The sequence below is a fragment of the Vicugna pacos genome, unplaced genomic scaffold (assembly GCF_048564905.1).
Source record: "Vicugna pacos unplaced genomic scaffold, VicPac4 scaffold_19, whole genome shotgun sequence".
NCBI lineage: Eukaryota > Metazoa > Chordata > Mammalia > Artiodactyla > Camelidae > Vicugna > Vicugna pacos.
Window position 1 is genome coordinate 66166569 of NW_027328740.1, and position 26755 is coordinate 66193323.

The following is a 26755-nucleotide window of genomic DNA, read 5'->3' on the forward strand; positions in this document are numbered from 1 at the left end:
AAACACCAAAATATTCTTTGCAGTGGTATTGTAATGACAATTTTTTAAATTGCTGAAACCTAGGACTATTTACATATCTGTTCAATATAGTGTTAAACTGCCATTAAAGGGATTTAAAAGAATTATATTTATTTATATGGAATATATAATAAAAGGAAAATGCAAAAAAAAGTGAAATAGTAATTTTCCTTTTTGGAAGGGAAAAATATCTACATTTGAACAAAAAAGTTTAGAAGGATTTTAAGATTCTTTATGTATAATTAAGGTACAGATGTTCTTAATTCCACTGTTCTTTCATTCTCAATATTCGGGGGTAAATTTTTATAATAAAAAATCTTTAAAAATGTTCTTGCACAAATATATTAATCGATATATTTATGAGTCAATTATCTGGCTATTAAAAAGGATCTCCTAGCTTTAGATCTGAAACATGCATTCCATAATGCAGATTCTGACTGACTCGCCTCCCAGCCTACAGCAAAGGCACCGCTAGGGTGACATGTTTCAAATATCATTCCAGGTAACATGCAGGCTCCCAACAAATGGCTGCAAAGGGACTGACACTGATCTGGTTGCTCCCAGCTGCAGACCATCTCAGATGAGATCAGATTCAAAGGCTCATGTTTTCTCTGTCAAAAGAAATCAGAAAATGTTAGGATTTTACTTTCACCAAGGGAACAAGAAGTTGTTTGATTTTTTTATGCAAAAAAATAACAACAAACCAATTTGAACCTGATGAAAAGATATTTGCTCAAAACAGCACAGTAGCAATGAAGGTACTCTGGCTGGCAGGGACTTGTTGGATTCCTGTGAGTGCTGGACTCCTCACATGGAATTCCCTTGGCACTCCAGAAGGCCTGTGGTTGTCCCCATGGATTTGTGGCCATATGTGGCGCACAAAAGTCTCTGGCTTTGCCACAATTTCAAGGCCTTTTTTGGCTTATGAAATGTTTTGCACTCAAATGGAGTTTTCTTGAGTCCACTCACTGATGTCATTTACCAGAGTTATAGTCCAGATCTGACATTCTAGACTCTTAAAATCTTGCAGACATTCAAATGGTTCAGGTTTGGATGTGTATTCACCTCTGGAGGCCTGGACCAAATTCGATAAAGCCACCCGGACAAGTTCAGCAAAAGGCAAAGAAATTTTTCTCTCTGCAACACTGAAATATCTGTGAAGCTATAAAAACTTCTGCATCTATAAAAATAGACAACCAACTCATCAATAACATATCTATCCATAATGCATGGCCATTTAAAAAATATACTGTATTAACTGCTATTAAATTCTATCTGGCTTTTGTCAAATTGTGTCCTAAACTGTAAATATATATATGCAGATAATTTTTGACCTTTTAAGAGAAAAAGGAACCCTCCTACTCGGTTGGTGGGAATGTACATTGGTGCAGCCACTATGGAGGACAGTATAGAGGTTCCTTAAAAAACTAAAAATAGTTTTCCGTGTGATCCAGCAATCCCATTCATGGGTATATGTCTGGAGAAAAATATAATTCAGAAAGACACATGCACCCCAATGTTCACAGCAGCACTATTTACAATAGCCAAGACACTGAAACAACCCAAATGTTCACTGACAGATGACTGGATAAAGAAGGTGTGGTATATATATACATATATACACACACACAAATATACACACGCGCACACACACACACAATGGAATACTGCTCAGTCATAAAAGATAAATTAATGCCATTTGCAATAACATGGATGGACCTACAGTGTATTATGCTAAGTAAAATAAGTCAGAGAAAGAAAAACAAATATTCTATGTATTAACTTTTATGTATATCTTAAAAATAAAACAAATTAGTGACTATAAGAAACAGAAATAGACTCACAGGTACACAGAACAGACTGGTGGTTACCAATGGATGGGGAGAAGGAGGAGAGGGGAGGCAAGAAGGGGGTAGGGGATTGAGAGGTAAAAAGTGCTACATATAAAATGGATAGGTTATAGGGCTGTATCATACAGCACAGGGAAATATAGCCATTATTTTATGGTGACTTTAAATGGAATACAATCTATAAAAATTTTGAGCCTCTGTGTTGTACACCTGAAACTACTATGATGTAAATCAACTACTCAATTACAAAAGTTTTAATCAACATTTTCTTTTCTTATTATTTGCAATAATTTAGAAGCCAGTACTGCCAATAGAAACATAGAGCAAGTCACAATTTTCCAGTAATCCCATTTAGAAAATAAAAAGAACAAGTGAAATTAATTCCAGTAATAATTATTTTATCCAAAAATATCCAATATACTATCATTTCAAAAGTGTGATCAACACTTTTAAAACTTATAAATAAATATTTTACATTATTTTTGTTGTACGAAGTCTTGAAAATCTATTACGTATTTTCCACTTATAAAACATCTCAAATCACAATAGCCACACGTGGCTGGTGGCTACCATACTTGACAGAGCAGATTACACCATTCACACTTCTGATAAATTACCTGCTCTTACTTATTTAAAAATCTTGCAGAAAAGGTTTTAGATATTCCCTATATCAAACAAATCAACCTTGATAGGTGGGGAGTATCTTCATTATAAAGTGAAAAAAAAAGGTAAGAGAGCCATGGTTACATGTATGTTAATGTAACAATACCTTCTTAATTCATTCAGGACTTTACAATCTTTCTAAACATGCCAAGGATTCACTGTCACTGCGCAATGTTTTTCACTATTATAATCTTTGGAATTGAGAGGCTTCTGATGACCCTGCTTTGTGCATCTCTACATAAAAGAAAATAACAAAACAGAGAAAAAATACCTATTGAAGATAATTTAGGGGGGAGGGTATAGCTCAAGTGAAAGATCATATTCTTAACATGCACAGGGGCCTGGGTACAATACCCAGTACTTCTTCTAAAAATAAAATAAATAAAAACCTAATTACCACCCCCTGTAAAAAATTAATTAATTACTTTAATAAAAAGTTTAAAAAACATAATTTAGTGCAGGCTTATCAGGCTACAAGAGCTACAATGAATGCCCCCCATTAATTTAGAAAAAGTCTCACAGTATTTCCCAACATAAATGCTAAAATATAATTCAGAACACTTTCTGATGGTCAGTATGATTTTAACAAAAAAGTAGATAGTTACCTCCCTGGTGTCAAAGCTCTGTCACAGATGTGCACAGAAGATTTAGTAAAAACGATTTTGCAACTACCTTTGAAAAAAAGCTGAGAAATGATCTTTTCTGTTGGAAATTAGCCTGCTTTTACATTCTGCACTAGGCAGATGTGTTTACAAACCAGGCAGGAACTGGATCATATTTTGCACATACTTTACAAACTGATTTGAATTTTGCTCTCTAAATGCAAGGCTATTTTTTAGGTAATAACATAAGCTGGCCACTGTACTAAATTTTGTTTCCCAGTTTTTTAATCCTCACAAAACTGTAAGCTGCTATTATTACCTCCATATAACAGATAAAAAGCTTGAGGCAGAAAATAATTTGGGTAACTTGGTAAATGGTGGAGCTGGGTAAGACAGCTGCCAGTATGACACTCAAGTCCATTCTTCTCACCGATGTCTGATACTGCTACCTACATTCAACAATGACCGTTGATTTCATATTTAAGTGTAATTTCTAAAAGTGCAAAGCTATATTAGTACTGCTGTGTAAATAATTCTTTTGAGATGTGATTGCCAAAAAACTAAAACAAATAAAATCAGGGTGACACTGAGGGGAGGGCAAACTGCATATGGACGGACACAAGGGGACTTTTTGAGGATACAGTTGCACAACTCTAGAAATAGCTAAAATGGCTGACTTGTACAATTATAATGTGTGAATTTTATGGACTGTAAATTACACCTTCATATAGCTATTAAATTAAGAAACTGGGATAACAAATTAAGACTAAAACACACATATATATATATCACACAAAGAACAAGAGGCAAATAGCATTATTTACTGCACCATTTTCCTTCATGCACCTTCCTTTCCTCACCCATTCCTGAAAGGATGATTCATTTTTAAAATAGTCTTTTAATTTATTCAGCAAATAATTTTTGACTTCCTACTATGTACCCAGGACTAGTCTAGGCACTTGGAATAGATCAATAAACAAAACAAAAGTCCTGTCCTCACGGAGCTTGGTTGGAGTCTAGCTGGGGTGGGGGGAGGAGATGACATTTCACACAACAGAGAAGCAGAGGAGGTGGCATGTTAGGAAAGAGGAACCATGGAAAAAAGATAAAAGGGCAAGGTAAAGAGAGTTGAGGGTATGGGATGAGGGTGATGTTGTATTAAATACCAGAGCAGGCTACACTGAGGTCTGAGGTTAGCACTAGGACTAGGAGGTGAGAAGTCCCAGGTGGACGGAATAACCATCACTAAGGCCAGCGCACACCTCGCATGTTCCAGAATGGGGGCACGGCTGGAGCTGTGGAGAAGGGTCAGTGCAGATCCTGTAGGGCCTTGGAGGATGTTGTAAGGACTGTGGCTTTTACCCGGAGTGAAATGGGGAGACACTGCAGAAGGACGACACAATCTAACTTGGGTTTTCAAGGCTCACTTGACTGCCAGGTGAGAATAGTCGAAATGGGTCAGAGATGAAAGGAGGGAAGCCACTGAGAAGGGCTTTGCAGGAGGAGAGGACAGTAGCTCAGGGCAGGGAAGCAGCAGTGGGGGAAGTACCCATGGTGAGAAGTGGCTGGGCTCTGGATATGTTTTAAAGGCAGTGTTAAACCAGATCTATTGACAGAATTCTTGTGGTATGTCAGTGAAAGTCAGAATAACTCCAAGTTTTTTAACCCAAGCAGCTGGAAGGATTAAGTTTTCACTAACTGAATGGGGGAGGCTGAGAAAGAACCAGTTTGGTGGGTAGGAGGACCAAGATCTCAGTTTTTACACATGTAGGTTTTAAGATACCAGATTTCCAAGTGAAGATGTCAAATCAGCAGAAGATTGTAAGAGTCCAGAGTTGGAGAGAAAAAGTCTAGCGGGAGACAGATATGTGGGAATCATGGATCACACAGGCAGTAGAGGAAGACATGAAACCCAGGTACTCAAACATTAAGATAACCTGGCATTAACCATAGCAGTTGTCCTTGAGAGCCTGCCTACTAGGTGTGGACATCAGTCCTTATTTCCCGACCACTCGAGTTTTAAAAAGGAACTTACAAATGAATTCGTGCAAGACACTGCCTCCAAGGGGTGGGATCAGAGCTGGAATGGAAGAATGGGATGGTGCAAGCTACTCCCTACGGCAGAATGTGTGTGTGTGTGTGTGTACACATGTGTGTGTGAGCAAGGGGATGAGTTATACCTGGCTTAAGAAAAACAGCTAGTAAGTCTAGAAGCTGAAACACGAAAGAACATCCAGATCTGGTAGAGGGAACAGGGGAAACACTGTGTACTGTAAGACATATCCGCATAATGCCACTTCCCACCATCCTTTCATCAGGAACTCAGTTGGAAAGGGGGGAATTATGTAGAAACGTGAGATGTACACAAACTTTCTGACTATGTAACACTGAATATCTCCATATGTAGCAAGTTAATGATATTTATATCTGCTTCAAGTTTAATAACAAGTTCACAACAGAGGGAAAATAAAATATTGAGGACTGGCAGAAGTATCATAGAAGAACTTTCAATGCTCAGAATGGAAGAAAAAGCAGCTTCACCCCACAAAGAATGTCATTAAGGGTCAAGAATGTTTATATTTGCTTAAGAAATTGAGAGTTACAACTTCCTGCTTTAAAGAATTAACTTTAAGGCAGATAACATACTATAAGCAACATCTATACTGGAGCTTTCTTAAAGATATTTTTGGTTCCTGCTTTTTCTGATGTACTCCAGAAACTCTGCAAAGAAAACCTTCTATTCAAAGGCTTAAAGGAATAAAACAAGAAATAACACTGCATTCTTTTCAGTGTTCTCTGTACTGAAAGTCATTTGCAAATGCAGCACCCTGCCACACGTCTACATTTTTAACAATAAAGTCCTTTGCGCAATTTTTCAATTGCTATGTGACTTTGGGTCAGTCTCTCACTAAGAAGCAGAATGGAGTACCAGAAAATGACACATCATGTCTAAAGCTACAGATGTGGAAGATGAACGTCCACCAGGAAACAGCTAAGTGGGAGGGTAAGGTTTACCTTTGAAGTTACCGTAAGTGCAGTTACACCTGCTCCCTGCTTCCCCTGTGAAGTGAAGAACTAGTCTTTTGCAGAAAATCTCTCAATCTGAGAACTGTCTTCTTCAAATATTTGGAGATTCTCTTTTAAGTCTTTCCCCAACTCTACATCCTACAACAAGTGTAAAAATTATCCTATAGCCTATTGTTACAGAACATACTCTACAAAAGCTGAGGTTTCCCAGGGTTTGGATCCCAGAACTCTGCTACCAGATAATCCTAAAGATTTCCTTCCATAACAGACTCTTCCGCCAATTCCCAGCTGTGGGCAAATTCGGCTTCTCAGATCAGGTAACTTTCTAACTCTGCCTACGAACACTCTGCTGCCAGTAAAGGAACTCTCAGACAGAAAGCACACAATGCCCCTAGTGAGGGTTGCCTCCTTCAATCAATCAAGATGCCATCACCAAGCAAATATTTAAACCTACTGCAAAACTTCTGAAGACATCTTACAAACAATATAGTTTCTATAGATGCCTACTATTTGCTCTGGAACAGTGATTTGCAATGGAGGGAACATAGGACTCCATGACCCAAGCAATTTTTTAAAACTGCACAAAACCGTCCCTCTTCACGTGAGGATTCAGGCATGCCCGTCTTAGAGGCCTAGGTGTAACAGAATGACAGCACCTCTAGGAGTAGGGTGCAAATCAGCGACGTAGACTTTTAGTGAAAGGGGGTGATGTAATACGCCCCATCACCCACTTACCTCCCACCACAGGACAGTCATCTCAGATCAAGAACAAACACTTTGGAAAACAGAGGTTGTTTATGTTTTTATGGTTTTCTGGTGGAAATAATGCCCTGAGTCATGTGAAGTTGCGGCTGCAAAATTGAACAGGGGACCATTTTCACATTCAGGACACAAATAGCCCCCAGGTGGTCACTGTATCTGCTCTCCCCTTTGCCTGTTCACCCCAAGAGCTGCAGGACTCTCCTGCTTGCAATGACACCCACCACTTCTCACAAATTCCTGCCAAGATCATGTCAGCAGCTGGTGGTGTCAAAGTCACCATTTGTACTGCTCTGAAGTCCCTCCATTACTTTATATCCCTTCTATTTTCTCTGTTGTCTTCCTAGCTACACTTGCATTCAGAAGCTGGTTACCGCACTAACGTTGCCTCTGTAATCAGTCCAGGATATAGGAAGTAGAGATTCAACTGTAACCAGTCCCAGAATACTTGTCATGCCACTCTAGTGTCCCAACAAAACACTCTGGCATCCCTCATCTCACCCAAAGAACCACCGCATTACTTAGGGGTTGTAAAAGTAGAGGGATTTCTCTACTGGGAAACACTGTTGCTTGTGGTACAGTTGTGATATCAGTTTTTGTAACTAGTTACAGGCAAAAATACATGTTCCGCAAATTTTCTTCAAGCGTTTGGAATTTAAACTTTTATTAGATACAGAGCCGGCAGACTAACTGTAATCTATGAACATATGGTCATATTACCAAATAATGTTTATGTCTGCCTTACAGACATGTAAGAACTTGAATTACACCTGCAGCCTGTAGGCCTTTAGAATTGGATATGAAGTATCCTGTGAGATAAAAAACCTCCTATCCAGTCACAGAACACCTTACAGACAACATCACATTAATGCCACTGAATATATTAGTATAGTCCATGTATGGTTAAGTTACATCTCCAATTTCTCAGAGCTTGAAAGGAGAAGTCCAGAAAAGCAGGAAAAGCCCAATTACCAAAACAGCTCAAAAGTTGAAGCACACTCCTGCACCTCCCAGAGCGGAGGGCGGAGGGGGCATTGCACACCACCCTGTCCTTCCCCAGGACGTGCATGTGGGGAAGCAGGCAGGAGTGGGTGGCTGGGACTCGGAGGTGGAGAGGTGATGAAAGCAAGAGTGAAACTGCTCTGGTCCTAGAACAGCAGAGCTGTGAAAGATCGGCTTCAGTTCAACCCGCTCCCTCTCCCACTTTCCCTCCCACCTACGTGACAAACAGAGCAGAGTCAGGCCCTTTCTGCCCATGACGGTGACTACTAGCAGGAAAGGGACCAGGATAAAAGCATGTCCTATAAAAGATCAGTCTGACTTTAAAGACTATGTTATAAACAATGAACAGCACTGTCAGAGTGGGACAACTCTGAGGCGATCATATAGGGAGGAGGCGGCTGAGGATCCATTTCCAGCACTTCCATGTCTTTTTTCACTCCTATTTCTGACCTTTCCTTTGCCACTTTTTGTAGCACTGCCATCACTGGCAGGTAAAGGGGCAGCAATGTGACTTGGCCGTTTGCCTGATGGGGCTACACTTCCCAGCACTGGAATGAAAAGGCACTGGAAGAGGATCACCTGGAAGGTATGAACTGCGGTCCTGGTGTGTGCCAAACACTACCCAGGTAACCCTGGGTTAGGCTGTTAGTCTCTCTGGGCTTCCGGCTGTTTACTTATAACAGAAGGTTTTGTCATTGCACAAATATATCCAATATGAAATGTAACGTGAAAGTCAAACATAATGACATCTCACCTGCTTGCCTCAGGGAACTGTACAAGCATTGAACACAATGTGAATGTAAACACAGTTAAGAAAACTGTTGAGGTAAAGCGCTAAAGTGAACATGGAGATAAAGTTTTACGGATTTTCTTGGCTTTCTTTTTTAATTGCAACACTGAATTAATACTTATTAGCTATACTCCACACCACCACCCCTGCAAATAAATAAAGTAGGTAAGCACTGCCTGGATGCCTGCTATTGCCCCATGCTAAGCAGGGTGTGGGGTATAAAGAAGCCTGAACAAGGGAGTCTTCTTCAGTTATGAGCTAAGTGATGAGACACATTGGAAACCACCCGGGAATGGTACCAAGTCAGTACTCTAAGCCAAGATTACAGGCTACCGATCATAAACAGTGCAGGAATACAAAGAGGAGCTAGAAGTATTTGGAGTAAATAGGGAAGACTCTATGAAGGGGATGGGGCTCCAACTAGTTCTCAGGGCAATTCTAAGCTGTTTTAACTGAGGACTGGATAGGAAAGGGCTGGTGACTCCTGGCTTTTAATAAGGCACAGGTTACCCTAGGATGCTAAGTCACATAATGATTGGAACACATAAGGTAAGGCCAAAGTGCTGGAGGGTCGAGACTACCTGGCTGAGATCTGGTTGTGGTAAATCTTTGACTTGACTCTAGATGTTGGAGCGTCAAAACTGTAGGTTGACTGAAAGGGGGGAAAAGAATATCCAAGAATTCAACAGAAGGTAAAATTCATATATCAGGTATGAAAGCTCTTCATCAGAGTATCAGCAATCAGAATAGGCACTTGAAACCAAAAACATACAGTACCAGAAGCTGACAAAATGTGGAGGGTGGTGAGAGAAAGATGAATCAAAGACCATTCCAAGCCTTTGGGTATTGAAGACCGGAAGAATGATTATCCCACTGAATAAGTGGAGATGCTGCAAGAAAAAGATTATGAAATCAGCTTTAGACATGTTGAATCTGACATATGAGCTAAGAGTAGGTGTTCTCCAAGAAGCTCAAAATTCAAAACTGAAGCACAGATCTAGAGTACAGGCTTAAGATGCAGATGGACAAGACATGATAAATCTCCTAGAAGAAAACATAGGCAAAACATAATCTGACATAAATTTTAGCAATGTTCTCCTAGGGCAATCTACCCAGGCAATGAAAATAAGAGAAAAAATAAACAAATTGGACGTAATTAAACTCATAATTTTCCTCACAGCAAAGGCAACCATAAATAAAACAAAACATCAAACTACGAATGGGAGAAAATATTTGCAAATGATACGAGTAACAAAGGCTTAATTTTCAGAATATATAAACAGCTCATACAACTTAATAACAAAAAAACAAACAACTCAATCCAAAAATAGGCAGAAGACTTAAACATTTCTCCAATGAAGACACAAATGGCCAATAGACACATGAAAAAATGCTCAGTATCACTAATAAACAGAGAAATGCAAATCAAAACTACAATGAGGTAACAGCTCACACCAGTCAGAATAACCATCACTCAGAATTTCATGAATGATAAATGCTAGAGAGGCTGAAGAGGGTAGGATACCCTCTTACACTGCTGGTGGGAATCCAGTTTGGTGTAGTCATTAAGGAAAGCATGGAAATCCCTCAAAAAACTAAAAGTAGACTTACCCTATGACCCAGCAATCCCACTTCTGGGTATATAACTGGAAGGAACTCCAATGTGAAAAGATACCTGCACCCCAGTATTCATAGGACCACTGTATACAATAGCCGAGATATGGAGGCAAACTAAATGTAGCAACAGATGACTGGATAAAGAAGTTGTGGTATATTTATACACTAGAATACTACTCGACCATGAAAAGGACAAAATAAAACCATTTCCAGCAACATGGATGGAGCTAGAGATCGTCATTCTAAGTGAAAGCAGCCAGACACAGAAAAATACCAAATGATACCACTCATATGTGCAATCTAAAAAAAGAGAGAAAAAGACACTGTGAACTCATCTACAAAACAAACAGACTTGCAGACTTAGTAAACAATCTTAAGGTTACCAGGGAAAGGGGTTGGGACAGGATAAATCTGGGAGATTTACAAATGTTAGCCAATAAATATAAAAATAGATTTTAAATAAAGTTTCTTCTGTATAGCACAGAAACCTATTTTCATTATCCAGCAATAACCTGTAATGAAAAAGCCGATACAGCCACCAACTGAGGAAGCAAGAGAAGAAAGAAGAGTTAGTTATGCTGGGCTAGAGCCCACTTCTAAAGTCCTTGTCAGCCACTGAGGCTGCCCCGAGTACACTGAGCCCTCCTCCCAGGGACAGGCTGACATGACTTGTGTCCTGCAAACCTGGGGCAGCAGAGGCCGACACCAGGTCTGGCCCTGGGGGAGATGGGAGCAAGTCCACCTGCTCCCCCTGGGGCAGGACCCCTCCCCGCAGCACCCACCTCCTGACTGCACCGCGCCTACCTCTCAGGAACCCACTGATTTAAAACAAGTGATCCACGAACCTGGGGCAGTGGCAGGGAGATGCGCAGCGACCTGGCAAGCTGGTCGATTTGCCCTCATCTCCCCCACAGCCTGTCCAGGGCTTGGCCTCTGCTGCTCCAGGCACGGTCCCCAGGTCAGCCTGCTCCCAGGAGGAGGGCGCGGTGTGGTCGAAGGCAGTGGCTGGCTATGGGGTCTGCCCATGGGTGCCTGTGGATTTGCTTCAAACTCCCCAGAGCATGGCCTGAGCTTGGCCTCTGCTGCCCCACGTTCGTGGAACTCATGTTACAGTTCTGACTGCTCCTGGAAGGTGGGTGCTCTGCTATCAGGGAAAGGCGGCGGCTGCGATGGCGGGATTGGGGCTGCCTTATGAGAGCGCAGGGGTTGCAAACATTTCCCGCTGCTGCTGCAGCCATCCCAGCACACTGATCGCACTGCGCCCACCTCACAGGAGCAGCCTGACCTGTAACCTGAGTCACAAGAACCGTGGGATTTAGACGCCGCCCCCAATGTCTGGCCGCGGGGAAGATGGGAGCAAATCCAGGGGCTCTCATGGGGCAGCACCCATTCCATCCGAGGCCCACTCACAGCACCGCACCCGCCTCCCAGAAGCAGGCCATGGTCTGAGGGTCAGTCGGAGATGCTCCGGAGCCGTCCGGCGCCCTCCCACCTCCCGGAGCTGAACCTGCTCTCCTAAACACGGGTATAAGCGGCGGCAAAAACGGGGCGTTCAGGAACTAGTAGTGGCGGGGTTACCACGAACTACAGCGGCGGCTGGGACCCGCCTCAGGGTCCTAACGGGACGAGCGGCCGGGACCTCACCTCCGCACCCCTCCCTGGGCGCTTCCCCAGCCGCACAGCCCAGGCGTCACCCACTGGCTCCCCGAGCAGCGCGCCCCCACCAGCGCCCCCTTAACTTTCCGGCAGCGGCAGCCGAGCCGCGGGCAAGCGGCGGCCCAGGCCCCAGGCCGTGTTCCTCTTCCAGGAGCTGGTCCAGGAGCAACCGGCTGCCGCCAGCTTCCACGCGTTCCGGGCGGGTTCCGGCGTCCGCGAGTCTGTCGGTCTGCGCGTGCGCGCCCCTCCTCCTCCCGCCCGCAGCGCAAACTGCTCGGGTGGGTCTCCTGCTTTACCGGCCCTGGACACTGGGGCCGGGAGGAGCCAGGTGGGGCCCCTCCTGCTTGTCCCACCGGGTCTCCATCCCCAGAGCCCTCACCCCGCCACCGACTGGGTCCTGGCACTGAACTAGAACCACGACTGCTTTGGGCCAGGCCACACCCCGCCAGCCCCAATTCTCCTTCTCACCTTCCCCTCCGTGTTACTACCCTCCCACCCCTGGCCAGGCCCAGTCTCCCACCAGACCTTGAAGACAGGGCTCCTTCTCCTCACACCATTGTCCCTGCCCTGACACTCCATCCTGCTAGGTCCTAACCTATGGCCCCTACAGCCACAAGCTTACCCCTCATGCCCCAGCACAGGACCCCCAACATCCTGAAATTGTCACCTTCACCTCTCAGCCAGGTCAGTTCCACTCTGAGCGGGCCCCACACCCCTCAACCTGTACCCCCTCACCATGGGATCCCCTTCACTCTGAGTGCACCCCTGCCCTGAGCTGACTCCCTCACCCCTCACCCTGTGGTTGGGGTGGGGAAATACGGGCTCCAGTAATGATGACTACTGCCACCAGTGGGGGATCCAGCCTAGTGTGCACCTTCATAGTTAATGTCTGAGGCTACAGGGCGAGGCAGGCTGGGCTGAAGGCGGTTCCAATTCCTGCCTTGGCACCCTCATCTCCGCACCCTGTGCCTCAACTTACCCGATGGATCAGGTTGATCCCAGGCTGTCAGCCACTGGCCTTGGGTCTTGGGTGGTTGATGGTCCTGATGGTGATCTGGACCCCTAGGGCGGAGGCACTAGGCACGCGGACCTTTGGGTTGGGGGAGTTCACTTGAGTGCACTTGAGCCCAGGGGTAGACAGCAGATGGTGGGCTGTGTGCATGGGGCTTTGTGCATGGCATGGGCTCAGCCCAGGTGGGTGCAGGGACCTTGTTCATTCACACCAGGCCAGAGGGAAGAGGGACGGGAGCTTTTAAAGCGTCCAAGTGAGGAATCCAAGGCTTTAGAGCAAAGTAGGAAGGTGCACTGGCCTGGCCACCATGGATCTCACCGCGCCTCTGATCCCTTGCATCAAGGGAGACTGGCAGTTGACTGGCAAATGAGACATCCCCTGCTGTGGTATAGTTTCCAGGCAATTGAAGGGATTGTGAAAGTTAATTTTAATCCAATAATTGTCAGTTTCTCTGCGGGAGATCAGGTCCAAAGTCATGGTGAATCTGGCAGGGATCCTGCCTGAACTCCAGCCTGGGACATTGGAGGAACCACCCAGGAATCATCATCTTTGCTCTCACCAAAAGGCACTGTAATAGAGAAGAACAAATCTGACTCCATATTGGATCTGTTCATTTTCCTTTTACCCTCTGCCGTGTTTTCTAGGCTTAGTCTTGCTATCTCTGCACCTTTTGTAAAACAATGTTGCCTTTAGCCTGAAATAAAGAGGAGAGCCTATTCTCAAAACTCTGACCTTTAAGGATATTAACACTTTTGCACTCCTATAAAGATAACAAGTTGCATAATAGAAAAAGTTTGTTTTGTTGCATGTTTTACAGGAACACCATGATCTGACCCACGTGGAAAGCTGCCAAGGATTCCAAGAGCAAAGAAATCCTACACCAAGAAGTTTGCAACAACCAACCACAGCCCCTCCCGTATTTACTAGAAAAGGAGCCTGAAGTCTGACTTGGGGAAGATGGTTCTTCAAGATATTAGTCTGCCATTATCTTGGTCTGCAGCTGTCTACTTAGACCAGGTCATAGTGCCTCTGTAAAACCTCTAACAAAACAAAAGTTATTTTCTATTCTGCAACTTGTTTGTTGTCTCTATATAAGTGCAAAAGTGTTTGTATCCTTAAAGATCAGAGCCTTGAAAATAGGCTCTCCTGTATATTTCAGGCTAAAGGCAACATTGTTTTATAATATGTGCTGAGCTAGTAAGACTGAGCCTAGAAAAGAGGGCACAGGGTTAAAGCCAAAAGGACAGAATTTATGGAGTCTAATTTTTTTCTTTTCTATTATACTATATTCTATTTTTGTTTTAATTTTATAAGAATAAAGTTTAGCCTTTTCCCATTTTAAATTGTGCAATTTTAAGGAGCATTAAGTGCATTCAGAATGCTGTGGGACTAACACCACTGGTTTCGACAATTGCCTTCCTCAAACTAAAAGCTTGAATCCAAAGCCCACCCCACATCCTACCTCCCCCAGCCCATGAGAAGCCCTAATTCCCTTTCTCTCTCTATGTCTTTACCTATCCTGGAGGTTCCCTATCAATGAAATCATATAAAAGGTGGCTTTTTTTTTCTCTCTGCCCAAATATCTTAAGTAGGGACGGGTGAATTTTTTGTTTGTTTTTTTCACGTGAATTAGCATTTTTGTATTTTGAGAGGAAAATCCAGATGGATTAAAGATGAGACGTACCAAATGAAGCCCTTTTGGTAACTCTGTGCATAATCTCGGGGTAGGCACTGCTCTTCTAAGTGTGAAACCAGGGCCAGAAGGGAGATGCTTAGCTCTTCTTGTGGCAAAATAAAACCAAACTAAAGCAGAAAACAAAGGCCAAGAAAGACAGCTGGAAAGACAAACCACAGCCTGGAGAAAGCGTTCCTCATGACCCAAGGTCGGAGAAAAGCTTCACATCCCTGTGTTCCAAAAACCTCTTGAAGCCTAGTGTTCTGAAAAGAAACAAAACACACACAGGCAGTTCCAACGAGAGGCGGTGCAGGTGGCCAGTGTCTGCTAGAGATGCTCGACCTGTAAGGTGAGGACATAGGCAGACGGACAGACTGCAGAGACAGCATTGGCCACCATCACACTGGCAGGTCTTTAGCCCGGTGACAACCAGCCCTGGTGACAACGTGAGCAGGCAGAGGCCCCAGGAATTCCCCTGGAGGGAAGAGCAAATGGACACTCCTCTCCGGCAGAACAAGGTGCAGGATACATCAAAGTGCCACAGGTGCATCCCTTCCCTAGCAGTGCTGATCCTTAGAGAAGATCCCACCAAAGTGCTTGCACAATTTTCAAAGATAATTTTTCTTCAGTAACATGAATTCAAAATAACCAATATGTCATCAAGGGATTTTCAGAAGTGACCTACCCTGGACCCGAACAATACACACACATAAATACACACATATACACATAAATATATACACACATACATACAGGAAAAGAGACAGACAGACTGAAACACAGAGAAGAAGGGGAGACAGAGAAACAGAGAGAGACAAGACAGAGAGAAACACACTGAGAGACAGAGACAGAGAGAAGGAACACTGGAGCTGGTAATGAGTGGAACTCACATACATTTTCACAAGTCAGTCTATGTGTCAGAACCTGGTCCCAAAGTCCATCCACCCTCCAGGGGAGGGTGTGGGGATCCCACAAGGGTGTGCGAACAGAAGGCAAAAAATAGGAAGCCATTGTGGGGCAGCCCACCACAGAGGCCGAGATGGGACACTGGGCCTGTATGTCAACATGACAGAATGACCTAGGAGGTTGTATGTCAGAGCGGACGATGTCAGAGTTGTATTTAATTTCAGTCTCACGACTGTGAGTGGGGAAGCAAGCAGCAAGGAAAGTGACTTTCTCCAGACCCCAGGGCCTACCCCAGCCTGTGTGGCATGTGCTCTGAGCTCTGCCAGCCCTCTGTGGGGTCCTTCCTTTGCTGAGTTTGTGCACGAGCTCCCTGTGATGCCAGCCCATGGGGGTGACAGGTGCAGTAGGTGTTTCTATGTCTAGAGACAGGATGGCTTCTCTAGGAAGCAGAGGCCAGAATGATCCTCACTGTGCTGATGGGGGATTGGGGAGACCCTGAGAGGCACGTGGCTTGTCCAGGGTGGTAGCACTGCTGAGTGGGGGGAGCCATGTCTCAACCCAGCTTTGTCTTCAGAGCTGCGGCACTGGCTGCATCCAGGCCTCCCCAGGGCTATGAGGGGGCTGAGTTGGTGTCACTTTGTGTGGACATGGCATTGAGTGAGAAATGAGAGATCAGCAGCCCAGAAAGGACCTTGGTGAGCTTTGTGTCAGGAGGAAGCTTGGATAAGTGGACCCCAGGAAGTGACCTCACTTCCCTGGCAATAGAGCCCGACAGAACTTGGAACCGAAGTCACCAGGCACCCACTCTGTACAGAAGCCCCTATTCAGCTCTCCTGGTTGGAGACAGAGGCATGTTCTGCTGCATCCCAATATCCCGAGGCCGCGGCCCCCGGAAAGCCCGCAGCGAGGGTCTGTATCAACGCTGCCGGCGCTGGGTCAGGTCTCACCCAAGGGGCCTCTGGCCTTTTGGCCAGAGAGACCCAAAGATAACACAGGGAGGCCCAGGGCAGGCCCGCCAAGGCCGGGCCACCACTAAGATCCCACCCAGGTAGCCCCACGGCCACTTCCCGGCTGATGGAGGTGGAGCAGTGATGTTGGGGATGGGTTTCTGCTTCAGGCAAGAGCAGGTCAGAGGTCTGGGGGGGCCGGTCGCATAGACAGCCCAGGTCAAAGCTGGCTGGCTGCGAGGTGGAGAGCCGGGGCAGGGTACTGCTGCCCAAGGTGGAGCCCATGCATTCTGGGTATGTATTTTCCCTCCCGGGTGTCTGAGCTGAACAAAGTCCCAGTCTGATCTGGCAGCAGAGGTTCGAGTGGACAGAATCAGGAGTATTCCTGGCCAGGCAGGGCTCTGAGACTTCCAGGCCGGGTCAGCTGCTGGTCACTGTCATTGCAGAGCCAGATACCACATATTGAACAGAAGCTGATGAATAAGAACACCAACGCCCCCTCCCCAAGTGAAGGGCTGGTGTGCCACTCTTCTGAGGGACAGTGCAGGATCCAAGTGGGTCTGGATATGGAGGGGTCCCCACCACCATGGCCCACAAATCAGTGGGGTAGGCCTCCGACCCATACCTCACCCAGGGCTCTCCCCAGGGACCTGCCTGGGGCTGACGGGTTGCTCAGCACAACCGGGTCTGAAATGGAGCACCGTGCCCACCTCGATGCAAGTCAGGTGGAGGACCAGGAGCCCCCGAAGCAGATCCCGAAGGTCAGAAAGGCAGGGCTGGTGTATGTGTGTAGGTGAAGGAGGAGCGAGGGCCGGGCCACACAGGGAGGAGTTCCCAGAGGCTACTGTTGGGACCAGAGCAAAGAATGGCCTCCGACCACCTGTCTGGAAAAATTCAGTCACAGAATACATCCTGTGAGCACTTTCTGGGTGGGAGCTGTCTGGAAAGCTCTGGGAAGGTTTCTGTCCTTGAAGAGGCACATGGAAAGGGAGGCAGGTGGGTCAATTTTTCCTCTCACAGCATGAGCTCTTCTACAAGACTTAAAACTCTCTCTACATCCAATAGTTACAGAGGAGGCAGGGGCAGGGGAAGATATCAGACACCAAAAATAGGACGATCTGGATCCAGCAAGAGACCCCGAGCTCCCTCCTGCCGCTGCTGCAGCTCCTCCTGAACCTGGATCTGCAGCTGGACTGCTGGGCAACAGAGAACCAGTTCAGGCATCACCACCACCTGGGGCAGAGCCCCTCTGCACCCACCCACACCTTCTTCTCCAAAATGTTCTCCAAAATCCCATCATCAGTCCCCTTCCCCTCTCAAACTTCACGTCACTTCCGCTGGAGATGTTTTTGTTTCATTTTCTTTAGTTTCCTTTGCTTGTTTCACATCATTTATGGCATCCTTTATTTTTCTTTTCAGAGTTTCATGTAATAAAATATAGAGTTTTCCCCTATTAAATTGTGCAATTCAGGAGCATTAGGGGCATTCACAATGTTGTGCGATCATCACTACCATCTAGTTTCACACTATTTATTTCCCCAAAGTGAAACCTTGGATCCAGAGTGCGCACTCCCCTCCCTCCTCACCCAGCCCCTGACAACCCCAAGTCCTCTTTCTCTTTGTATGTCTTTACCTCTACTGGGTGTTCCCTGCCAATAAAATTTTAAAAAAGGGTTTTTTCCTCCCTGCCCACATGTTTTAAGCTGGGACTGAGGATTTTTGTTTGTTTTCACTTGAAACAGCATTTCTATTATTTTCAGGGGATATCCAGGGGGATTAAAGATGTGATGCACAAAATGAAGCCCTTTAAGTAACTCTGTGCATAATCTCAGGGTAGACATTGCTGTTCCCCCAGTGACAGCACAGCCAGAAGACACAAGGGAGATGCTTAGCTCTTCCTGTGGCAGAAACAAAACCAAACGAATCAAAAAAATTAGTAAAAGCCCAGAAAAATTGCTTGAAAGACAAACCACAACCTGGAAAATACATTCCTCATAACCCAAGGTTGGAGAAATGATTCCCATCCCTGTAGTCCAGAATCCTTTCCAAACCCAGTGTTCTAAACAGAAACAGAACAGGCATGGGCAGTTCCAATGAGAGGCAATGCAAGTGGCCTGTGTGTGTTAGAGATTCTTGACCTCTCAGGTGAGAACACAGGCAGACGGAAACACTGCAGGGACAACACCGGTCACCATCACACTGGCGGGTCTTTAGTCAGGTGACAACCAGCCCTGGTGACACTGTAAGCAGGCAGAGGCTCCAGCAGATCCCCTGGAGGGAAGAGTGAAGGGACGCTCCTTTTCAGGAGAAGAGAGTGCAGGACGCTTCAAAGGGCCACAGATGCATCTCTTCCCCAGAAGTTCTGATCCTTACAGTTCATCCCATTAAAATCCTTACACACTTATTCAAAGATGCCTTTTCAAGGGTGTTCATCACAGCACTGGTTGAAACAGTCGGAATTAAAGCAACACTAATGTTGATGGAGAGGGGATGGGGTCCAATCATTTTGGTTCATGTGGATGAATGAATGCTGTGCAGTTGGAAAAGTGGGTGCCTGGTCTCAACCCAATGTCAAGGGAGGCCTCAGGGTGGAAGTATGCAGACCCACTCTCTGCATCCAGGGTCCCATCTGCACGACCACATGTGTGTGAAATCAATATAGATGGAAATTGATCTGATTGTGAGTGTGTGAGAGACAGAGGTGGAGAGAGACATACTGAGAGACACAGAGACTGAGACATAAGCACCAAATCATTAATGACAGTCATCTCTGTGGGTGGGAATTAAAAATCTCTTCTCTTTTAGGCAATATTTCAATTTTTTGTAATGTGTCTGTATTACTCTACTAATTCTAAAAGAATTAAAATCCTAGGTTAATGTGACCCATTCATTAGTCATCTATGGAGTAACTAAAGTACATTAATCCTATTTTTAAAAGAATTTAAAGACTTCTCAGGACTCAGTTCCATGTCAGCTGTGTGGCAGCAGAGGTTCTCCAGGAGGTCGTGTCTCTTCTGAATCAGCATCCAATACAAGTGTGGAAGAAGTACCAGACTTGGACACTGAAGACTACAATAGATGAGAGAGTCTGTTGAGAGAAATTAAGACCTACATTCACAGAGAATAATCCCATATTCATGGAACAGAAGGCTTCATTCTACTAAGATGACAATAGTCCACGAATTGATCTAAGGATTCAAAGAATGCCTACACAAATCCCAGTTGGTGTTTTGCAGGAATTGACAATCAATCTAAAATTCTCGTGGAAAATCCAGGGGCTCAGAATACATGAGTGAATCTTGAAAAAGAAGAACAAAGTTCGAGGAATGGAAAGTCAGATGGAACCCACGGTTAATACAAAAGCTCTTTAAGCTGAAGATAACTGAGATTCAAAAGATGCAGAAGAAAAGCTGTCATGGAAGCCAATTCTGTCCTCTCCCTTTGCCCGATTATGTTAGGTTGATAAAAAGGCCTTTAACTTTCACCATTTAACATGGTAGTTACTTTTCTGGTTGGCTCCTGCGTGTGTATAAATAAACCATTTCTCTCGTTCATCTCCTCTTTGCTTCTGTGGGCTCTTTGGGAGGGACTCTGGATTATGGGGACATGCTCTTTTCTCACCTTCTTTAGTAACATCTTTTGTCCATGTTGAGGTGCTTAAAAAAAAGAAAAGGCTCATTGATTTTGGGTCAGATCTGGAACATGTATACCTTTGGAGACCCCCTGGAGGAACAAGAGGGTTCAATACTGCTGGGAGAATTTACTTGTCAAAATGCCTTAACAAGACGCTATTTGCAAGTTTTTGTTTTTTTTTTAAAGATTCTTACCCTAAAACAAATCCCCTATCTAAACCTCTTAGATGATCAAATAGAAAGAAAAAAGGAGAATCATGTCTGGCCTAAGAACACTTGCTTAACAAAACGGAAGGACAGAATCAGTTTCAGAGCAAATATTAAAATCAATTTATACCATCAACCCTCCCACCCTTTTGTACACTGTCCTCATGTAATCTGCCAGATGGCGCCCTGGAAAAGGCCCTTTGCCTGGAACTCGTGCTCATTTTCAGAGCTCGGCCAAGCGGGTGGTTGGTCCCCAGGGCCTGAGAGGGGCTATTTGTGAAATCTTGTCTGCTGAGAGCCACCGGACTGAAGGGAACTGTGTGCTCTGAGGGAGAGAGAGCACACCGAGCCTCTGTGCAGGCATCTCTGAGATCCTCCCAAAGGCACACAGCTCTTACTCTGGACACGGGAATTTTTGATTGGCATTGAAGTTGGAAATCTCCTCCTGGATAGAAAGAAGCAGATTCAAGTTGTTGCGATTGGATGGGCAGGTCGGCCTCTTGAATTAGTCGATGAGGAGGACACGCAGTTCTCTGCAGAAGTAGGAACACCCATCCCTGCTCTGCTGACTTGATCTACAGAGAAACAGAGACGCGAGTTTAGGGGGAATTCATCATCCACCAACCCTTCTTACCGACGTCAACATCCCCATTTTATTCTCCTGTCAGGTCTCTGCACAAAAACTGTGGCTCAGACCCAAATATCACATACCCATCACCCTGTACCACTCTGTGTCTGTGTCCATCTCGAGCATTAAGGCCTGTGACCGTTACTGTCAAATCGTGTCCCCAATTCAGCCCGTCTCCCGCCATCATCCCAGCCCAAACTCGGTGTCTCTCTCCAGGTCAGCAGCACTCTTACCACTGGCTTTCCATCAGCGTACCTTGCCCTGCTTCCATTGCTTATTCCCCATACGTTACCAACAATGGTCTTATTAAAGTATGAATGAAATCAAGTTGTTCCGCTTTGCAAAATACTCTCGAGATTTTCCATTGTATTCAGAAGGATATCCGGAGTCCCTACCAAGGCCCTCTGTGATCCGGACACTCACTCGTCTCTGCAGCCTCAGCTCTCACCGTTCTGCTCCAGCCCATCTTCACCGCCCAGATGGTCCCCACCAGGAGAGCTGTGTTTATAACTCCAAGTCTCGTACTTACACTTCTCCCGGCCTGGGAGGCTTTTCTTTTCTGTTACCAACGTGGCTTATTCTTTTGCTTTATTCAGGACTTTGTTCAAATTATTTACCCTCAGAGAGGACTTATCTGACCAGATTATTTAAAATAGCACTCACAGATTTTCTATTCAAACATTTTCTCTCCTAATATTCTTTATGTTACTTTGTGACAATTATTAGTACCTGGCAGTACATCATATATTTATTTGTTTACTGTCTGTCTTTCTTACTAGAACTATATTCATGGACACAAATAACTGTTTTAACCAGTAACTTTCAAACCGTCTTTAAATGAATTCTTTCATAAGATGAGAATTTCAGAGGCTTCCACGGGTTGCTTAGGGGAAAAAAGAGAAAGGATTCAGGTTAAACTGATTTATTAAGAACCTGGGAGTTGGTTATTTATTTTATACATAGTAGTCTGTATCTGTTAATCCCAAACTCCTAATCTAGCAAAAGACCGAGCTGACTACTATTTTTAAAAGACTTTTTTTTTCTTTTTGAACTGGGGTTCTCTGAGATCTCTTTTCTTCTTTGTTATTTTTCTTTTTTTTAAGACTTTTTCTTATTATTTTTTTACATTGAGGTACTCCAAATTGAAAACCGCACGTACTCAACCCCTTGAACTATACCATCCCCTCCAAAGACAATTATTTTTATACTTTGACAATACCATATTGAATTAAGATTTTTGTTCCATTTTCCCTTCATAGAGTTTATAACTGAGGGAGAGAGTCAGAGGAAGCCCTGGGCCATCCCTTCCTTCTCAGCGGGTCACTACACAGCAGAGGAGCTTGGCTGTCTCCAGGCCCATCTCACCTTTCTGTTCTGAGGGCCGACTCAGGCCACTTCTCTAAACAGAGGCGTGTTAGAAGCAGCAGAAAGCCAACTAGCGAGCAACAATGAAAAAACTGACCCCCCTGCAGTTGGACATCATCTGCTCTGAAACGAACCTCTTAAATCTCTTCTTCCTATTAGTGGATGGTTTTCAAAAATATTCCCAAGGAGATGAATCTCACTCCGTTTTTCTGGATTTCTTGGGCCTTCTATGACTTTAACTGCAGGCTTGATTTTCTGCACAACGTCTGCAGGGAAGCCAGGCAGAACACGTGAACAGACCCTGCAGGCCACGGCTGACGCCTCCGGTCAAAGCATCCTTGTTGTGCAGAGTCTAAGTTCATGGGACCATTTTCATGACTGCTGTAATTAGTTCTCATCCAAGTGTCCCATCGGCAATGTTTCTAGATAGAAGGTCGCCTGACGCAGATGAGCAGTGGGGATGTGGGATGCAGATGGCAGACAGACTGGAAGGAGAGAAGGGAAATGTTTCTTCAGGCTTCAGTTTGGAAGATTTCTGATTTTTATATGGACATTAAACTTGGTCAGGCTGAAGCATCGTTTGCTCTAAGACGGGGTGATGTACACGTATCCCTACAACTTCTAAAAAATATGTTGAAGCTGGACGGGACAGCCTAGGGGACAGACAGCTTAGAGTGACACCTCCGTTCCAGGATGCCTATGATCTCGGGCTCACAAAGAGGAAAAGAATACACATATTTTGCCTCTGTGGTTCTATGTGAAATTATTTTGACCCTTGCCGGATGGTGTAAGATCAGAGAGTATGTAGTCTTTCTTACATCGCAAAGATGACAATTCTTCTTGATGAGTCAGCAGACTCTTTCCGATGGCCCGGGGTCTGTGCCAGATATTAGCTATCTAGATAAATACCACACAGCCCCACATCCCTCAAGGAGATCACAGTGTTTCGTGGAAGAGACAAATTTAAATAGATTTTCAAAACAATGTGGTAAGAGTCAATGGCATTATATATACTATATGTTCAGAGGGGCTCTTGCACTGCCTGGGGCAGGGTTCTAGAAGGTAGGGAAGGTGTCAGAGAGGAAATACTTTCTGCATTGACATCTGACGGATTCCAGCAAATCTCTAGACCAGCAGAGTGCGTGGTGGGGGCGGGATTCTCAGCAGCTTGCGTGTCTCGTGCAGACGCCTGGTCGTGTCTAACAGCACTTTGCACTTAGGAAAGGAAGGTCAGTGAAGCTAGAGGCTGTGGGGAACTAACGGAAGCTGAGGCTGAAAAAAAAGCAGCAACTAGGTGATGAGAAGTTGTGACGTTAAATCAGGGAACGTGGACTTCCTCACACACGCCGCGGGGAATTCGTTGGGGTTTTAAGGAGGAGAGTGACACAGATTAGTCATTAAAAGTGAGAAAAGTGGATTGTTCACTCTAAAGAACAGCACTGGGGAGACTAGCAAGTGGTGTGAATTAATGCAGTGGGGAGCGAGGAGCAGGGACTTAGTTGGGGGACATGAAGGAATAGAATTGTAGTACTGACGGGGGTGAGGGAGTGGAAAAGTAAAGGAAAACTCCCAGATGTATGGCACGGAAAACAGATGGGATAGTGATGCCATTGTTTGAAGAAGTAAACCTAGTTCTGAGCGAGTGTAAATCCAAACAAACTTGAGATTTTTATGGGCTAATCAAATGGGAATGTCTACTTGTCAATTAGAAGAATATTTCTGGGACTGAACTGAGATGTCCATGCTGGAAAAGTTTTGACAGTTAATCAGTGGACAGAGAGCAGTTGAAGCCACGGGAATAAATGCCACCCACTGACAGTTTACCAAAGAAAAGGGAAGGAGGGCACTTCTGGTTCAGAAAATATGGCAGACCAGAAACTTGAAGACCCACTCACTTAAGACACATAAAAACGTAGGACAAAATGCCGCCAATGTTTTCCTATTTTTTTTAAGGGCACCTTTATTGTGGTATGATTCCTGTACAGTAAAATACACATATTTCACATGTACTATTTGATCAATTTGATAAATGTCTACACCCAGAAGCCATCACCACGATCAAGATAGCTAACATTTCCATCACTCTCCAAGAGGGGCACTATTCAAATCCCCATATTTATCCCTTCCCATCCCCTTCTCTCCCTGTGAACCGTAAGTTTGTTTCTCTATGTCTGTGGGTCTGTTTCTCTTTTGTAGTTAAGTTCATTTGTGTCTTTTTTTAGATTCCACATATAAGTGATATCATATGGCATTTTTCTGGCTTTCTTCACTTACAATGACTATATGTACGTCCATCCATGTTGCTGCAAATGGCATTATTTTGTTCTTTTTAATGGCTGAGTAGTATTCCTTTGTATAAATATACTACTACATCTTTATCCAGTCAGCTGTCGATGGACACTTGGGTTGTTGCCATGTCCTGGCTACTATAAATAGTGCTGCTGTGAGCATTGAGGTACATGTGACTTTTTGAATTAGAGTTTTCTTCTGACATATGCCCGGGAGTGGGAAGGCTGGATCATGAGTTGTCTATTTTCAGCTTTTAAAGGAAATTCCACACTGTCTTCTCAAGTGAAAATGCAGCCCATTTTGTGAAAGCAGAGCCATGCTCAGAAAGTAATGGGTATTTCTAGGGGCCAGACATGAAGCGCAGTGAGTGTGGCCTGTTCAAGAATCAGAGGGCAGTGTGCCAAGGCTGGAGGAGAGTGACAAAGGAAGTGTGTTACAGGTAGGAGTCAGACCACGTGGGGACCTGACAGGATACAATAAGGAGCCTGGACTTCCAGTCAGCCTTGGTAACCATGGGGCACTAGTTCCAGGACTCACCCTGATGTCAACATACATGGATGCTGATGCCTCTTGTATAAAATGACATAGGACTTACATGGGACTCATGTACATTCTCCCATCTACTTTTTTTATATATACAAACTTTTTTAAATTGAGTTATAGTCATTTTACAAAGTTGTATCAAATTCCAGCATTCAGCACAAGTTTTCAGTTACATATGAATATACACATAAATTTGTTGTCACTTTCTCTTTCTCTGTGTCCTCCTGTGTACTTTAAATTATCTCTAGATTACTCATGGTATCTAATACAACATGAATGCTATGTAAGTAGTTGCCATTGTATGGCAAATTCAAGTGTTGCTTTTTGAAACTTTCTGTATTTTCCCGAATATTTTCAATCAATTGTTAGTTGAATCTGCTGGATATGGAGCCCCTAAATATGGAGAACCCCCAAGCTCCTCCTTCCCACATCCTAAATTTTCACTGCAAGCACTGAAGGGGTCCAAACATAGAAGGGACCCATCTTCCTGCTGGAAACCCTGAGGAATTCCGTCAGCGTATGTAGCGCAGGAGAGAAGGCTTAGGGCCAACTAGTGGGAAAGGAGCGCCTGCCTGGAGAGGAAGGAGGAAGGACGGTAGTGGAAGCCATCACGTACTCTTACTGGAACTAGCTGATAGCAGTGAGGGACGCCGAGGAACTGGGGACACGTCACGTGTGGGGCGATCCTGGCCACCAGGTGTAGGGTTCACATAGCTGGGACCCAGTTTGCAAGATCAAAATAACAAGGAGGGAGAGGGGCTGCCTCAGCCCCGGGATCCTGACAACGGCGACAGTGCCGTGAATTCAGCTAATGCGGTTCTCCTAGTAAGCCAGAAAAAGGAAACTCTGAGCCAAGATATTGCAGATTCCACCGCAGCCACACGGATAACTAGATCTCTAACCTGACAAAATGTAACCACGAGAAACAGGAATCTTTCCTTTTCTCTTCCTTTGGAACTTTGGACAAGGAGTCACACATCTTTGACGGGAACCACCTATAAACCGATAGAGAGCTCACTTTTTCAGGAATAAGCATGGAGAAAAAGAGTGGGGTGATGGTTTAAAGCAGAAGTCAAAGTTGAAGCCCATCTGAGAAATGGTAAAAACATGCTTCTCAATGAATTTGAGTTATGGCAAAAAGAAGGAGGAAGATTAAGGAAATCTCTATTAATATCCACTCACCATACAAGACTAGCCAGCCATAAAAAGACAGCACCTTAAATTAATATTTTTTTTTTTGGTAATGAAAAACAATGCCTTAATTTAAAACAAGGCTTGGGCCGTCAACAACACGCTGAGAGTTGTTGATGAGGAGAACATAAATCTGCATATATATATGTAAGTGTTCCAAGTCAATCGCTCGAAAAAAATTAGTCAATCATGTGTCCAGTTGATTGGGAAATCCCAATAAGTAAATAACTCAAAAGTGGGAAAGACATGGGATTAAATAGTGGTAGTGAGCAATGAAATCCAAGATTTATATACCTATATTTTCTTTGTTAATATAACAAACTTGAAGCAACTCTCTTAAAAGCAGTAACTGGAGAACACAAACACACACACACAC

The 26755-nt window shown here is 44.5% G+C and overlaps 1 long non-coding RNA gene across 1 annotated transcript in view; it reads left to right on the forward strand.

Annotated features, from left to right (window-relative positions):
* LOC140693145 (uncharacterized) overlaps positions 1–26755 on the forward strand; it is a 733405-nt gene that overhangs the window by 119212 nt on the left and 587438 nt on the right. The gene's annotated exons all lie outside the window — the stretch shown is intronic.